Raw genomic sequence first — 4,514 nt, 5'->3', positions numbered from 1 at the left:
TCTTCATACTAAATGGCTCATTTGCAATGTTTCATCTTAAAGTAGCAACCTATGTAGTCAAACATTTTAAACCGTTTATGTAGAAAAATATCAAACATGCATTCAAATATATGTCTTAGTTTTAACCAACTTTGTTAATTTAGTGAACAAATTTGTTATAGGACTTGGCTAAAACACACATGCAATTGGCTATTAAAATTTAAGAGCCAAGTAAGATAGCTAATTACAAAACTGCTTTAGCAATAATGCTAAGCAGAATTAGTAATAGCAAATGACAGTCTGTCTAGTCATATTCCCAAAGGGAAAGAAACTCTTAACAGAGAAGTCAACCAGACACAATGTAGAAAACCTAATTTCATTACTGGTATTATGGCATCACAAATCTGGCAGCTCACTGAGACAATTTAATACAAATTCAAGTCAGTCTTGTAATTACTTACCCTCCTGATACTGAGACTAAACTAATCACATACATTTTACTTACATATTTTAAGTGTTAACACAAGCAAGACGTGGTTTCAAAAAAGTATTCTGGTTGACTAGACTTCAAAAGGTACAAGGAAGATTACTAAATTTGTACTGTCTTTAGAATTGTAAGAGGGCCAAGTATTCATTATCAATATCCTCATTAAGACATCAGCTAAAAAGCAGAAGAGTTCCCCTGTGAAGATTTATTATGTATGGTGGCCACTTTGAAACGCAGGTAGAATCTTTAACATTCCCTAGTCAAGTATCACCCTGCTGTGCTTGTAAATGTCAGTCCAGTTTTTTCATGGCTGTGCGCACTGATTAGAAACAGCAGGAGAGCTTGGGAGTATGACTACAATACCAGTAAGGACACTTGTCTTTGTGGCACTGCTCAAGTGATTCTAGGAATGCAGGACCCTGCTGTTTTCTAATATTTACACACAACTGGAGTCATCAAGAGCTGTAAATGCAGTCTAAAGGCAGCTCACTTCTTTCGTGTTAAGTCTACATATAAATGTAGTATTAAAAAAAAGTGCAATTACATACAGGTATTTTGCATTACCTGTGCTTAGGCATTCACATTTAGATTTAATATGCAGCTGAAGATAAAGGAACACTATTCAAAGGTCAACAGCAGTTGGGGTAGAACTCATTTTCACTTTTTATTATAATAAGAAAAAGATATGAAAGGAAATCTAAGGGTGAGTAAAACTGCCAGTCACTCACAAGACCTACTTCAACATCTCATAACGCCACAAAAGTATTGAACATGAAATGAGGCACAGGGAGCACAACAAAATGTGAAAAAGTGTATTACTATACAAATGGATGTAACTATTGCACATCATTATTCAACTACACTAAAGACTGCATGGATGCTTTATAATAAAAAAGTTGCGCAAGTGGTAAGATTATCATAAAAAAAAGATGCAAGCTACAGTAAAATTAAAATGCAATTTTCAAAAGTTGCAAAACATTTTATGCAGAAAACATGTTTCTTAGCTGAACACTGGCTTGCAATTGCAGTACAAAATATAACTTGGCCATAATAGTCAACGTGTTGGGTATCTATAGCCAAAGCATATATCCACATCTGCTGTACTCAGTGCACATTTGATGTAGACCCAAGAAAAGCAGGTGCCGAGTTGTGTGTTCACTGTGCACTTGTTGCCTATTGCTAATGCTGGAGCTGTGACATCGACTTTCAAGTCCATTTATAAGTTACAAAATATGTAAATGGATGGAATACTTGGTATTAAAACAATGTTGAAAAGCTAGTTAATTTTTTATTCCCAATGATAAGATTCAGTCAAATAGTTTAGATTTTTATTATTAACTTGAAGCTTGTAAATTACACAGGACATTTGATAAACTGTAATTTAAACCATTGTCAATAGTAAAAAAAAAAAAAAAAATAGAAAAAAAAGAGAGACTACTATAATTTTCCAGTTAATTAAAATGCTTTTATTCAAAAAGATTCTGGACACCTAAATTTCCGTACAACATATAAAACCAATTTTTTTTAAAAACTGACATTTCAGGCTTTAGTATGACCCCTCCCTCGTCCTTTTGCTGGAGGTTTTGAAGGGCTTCCATTGACTTTTCTTGCTCGGCCTATTTATAAACGAGAGAAAAAAAAATATCATAATTCCTGTGTTAAACGTAGATACTTTTATGACAAACAGTAGGAAAATACCTAAGTAAATCACCAAAAGGTAACCTTATCAGTTAGCCAAAAGCTATAATAAAATCCTTATTTTTTTTGTTGAGAGAGACAGGCAGATAGATATAAGTGAACCCAGTACAGTATGTGGATGCAGCCCATAAGGTTTTTATTTTTATTTTTTTAATGCATTTTATAGGTCACCTATATTTAGCAACAGCAGCCTGGAAGTGTCGTGGTGGAGCTTATATCTTGGCCAACAAGCCGTTAATAAATCATGCACATTATTTTATTTATTTTTGTTTTCCCACAACAAAACTTTTTTCCCATTCCAAATATAAAGGAATATATAACTATATACTGGGGCAAGACATTCTTGGTTCAGCTGGGCTTGAATAGTTGATGCAAATGCTGTCCTATTCCATAAGGATGTGTGAATAAATATGGTTTAATTTTATACATTTCGCACCTCTCTTTAATAACTAAAAGAATGCCATTTATATGAATATATTCGCCACAAACTATCACCAGTAACCCTATCAGACCAGATTTTAAATTATATCTTAACTAGAGAACAGGTGAAATAATCAGCTGACAAGTGAGAGCAGGTTACTGATCAGCTCATTATTTCAAAATCAGCCTGTTAAACAGATAACGCTTTTATTACCCATTTCCAGCTTTGCACAACCAACATTGTAAGATTAATATATAACATTTAAACCTCTACATTTCTGCCTGCTTGTAAGCCACTACAAACAGCCTCTTATCACATGCTTTTTTTTTATAAGCTTTTCACAACAGGGGACTGCTAGTTCATGTGGGTCATATAGATAATATAGTGCTCACGCCCGTGGGTTGTGGATGACACTGCAGTAATTGACTAAAATGCAAGTCAATAGATAATAAATAGCCATGTGATCAGGGAGCTGTTAAGAGGCTTAGATACAGGTATACCTCACTTTACAGCGATTCGCTAATACAGCGCTTTGTGGAGCTGAAGTTCAACCTCCAAGGATTTTTAAACAGTGCTGTAATCATCGTGAGATTGCGAGAAAAGTGAATGGCACCATTTTGTTATGCGCAGTTCACTCTGTTAACAGCATTGCAGTGCAATCTGTGTCTCAGTGCTATAGTCTGGCAAATTTGACTACAGTAATTGTCACTATTTTACAGGTTCAGTATTTATTGAATACTAATTTAATACTTGCTGTGCTAGTGTTAAACTAAACGTTATCACTATTGCACCCCTAATATATGTTAGTTCAAACATGTTTTCAAGATTTTAAACACTGAAAAGAAAGCTAAAACTGCCTTGTTTCACTTTAAGGCGGTTTTCACTTTACAACAGGGCTCCGGTCCCTAAATCGCTGTATGAGCGGGGTATACCTGTACAAGGTAATCACAGAGGTTAAAAGTATATTAACACAACCATGTTGACTGTGCAAAACTGGGGAATGGGTAAAAAAGGTATTATCTATTTAAACAAACATTTTAGAGTTGACTGTCCCTTTAAAGGTACTTGAGGACTGGGCAAACAATGTGCTCCTGTTAGATTAGTAGAAATAGATTTTCTAAACATATTAAATAAGCTTAGGGAAGCAGATCAGGACAAATTATTCTCCTAAGTGCTGAAAAACATTCACATATACATATATATTATATATATATATATATATATATATATATATATATATATATATATATATATATATATATATATATATATATATATATATATATATATACACACACACACAGTATATATAGGATATAGACATTTACCTTTAGCTGCTTTTTTTACTACACCATCGGGTTCGTCTTCCCCATCGTCATCTGCCGATTTCTTTAACTTTCTCTGTTAAAGAAAGGCCATATATGAAAACCAATTAAGTAATTTCATTCAACATAAGATAGTGCAGCCAAAATGTAAATTGGGTTCTTCTAATATTCGTTAACTTTCACACATGCACAAATAAAAAACACTAACAAGTACTTGGGACGCTACCCTTTCAGTCAATAAGACAGAATTCAATTCTAACGAAATCAGTGCCAGAGGTTTGAGTAACTGGAACCAGAGGCAGATTTTCATAATGCTGCTATATATCCAGTTAGACTTTGTTCCAGAATATGGATTTAAATATATACAGGAAAAGTTTTTCTCCTTACAAGCCGAGATTTCATGAGAAGTCTAACTGCATTTTGTTTTTGCATTTGCAATTGTTTCTCTCTTTTTTCCCCAAATTCCACTAAAATATTCTTGAGCTAGCTATATTACAAGTTCTCATAATTATTGCTCCACAGACCTAAAATAACCCAATAAAAAATATGTTTTCCCAAAGGGCACTTTAAATCTTGACATATTAACAAGCGGAGAAAATGGTAG

At 33.7% G+C, this 4,514-nt stretch overlaps 1 long non-coding RNA gene across 1 annotated transcript; it reads right to left on the bottom strand.

The window, feature by feature from the left end:
* Positions 1–1,909: 1,909 nt before the first annotated feature.
* On the bottom strand, positions 1,910–4,281 carry LOC128644661 (uncharacterized). The gene is made up of 2 exons (XR_008400027.1): positions 3,914–4,281; positions 1,910–2,082 (listed from the first exon to the last, which is right to left on the bottom strand). It is a non-coding gene; the product is annotated as an uncharacterized LOC128644661 (long non-coding RNA).
* Between the last annotated feature and the right edge of the window lie 233 nt (positions 4,282–4,514).

The sequence above is a fragment of the Bombina bombina genome, unplaced genomic scaffold (assembly GCF_027579735.1).
Source record: "Bombina bombina isolate aBomBom1 unplaced genomic scaffold, aBomBom1.pri scaffold_2074, whole genome shotgun sequence".
NCBI lineage: Eukaryota > Metazoa > Chordata > Amphibia > Anura > Bombinatoridae > Bombina > Bombina bombina.
The sequence above is the reverse complement of the archived record's forward strand: the minus strand, read 5'-3'. Positions and strand labels throughout refer to the sequence as shown.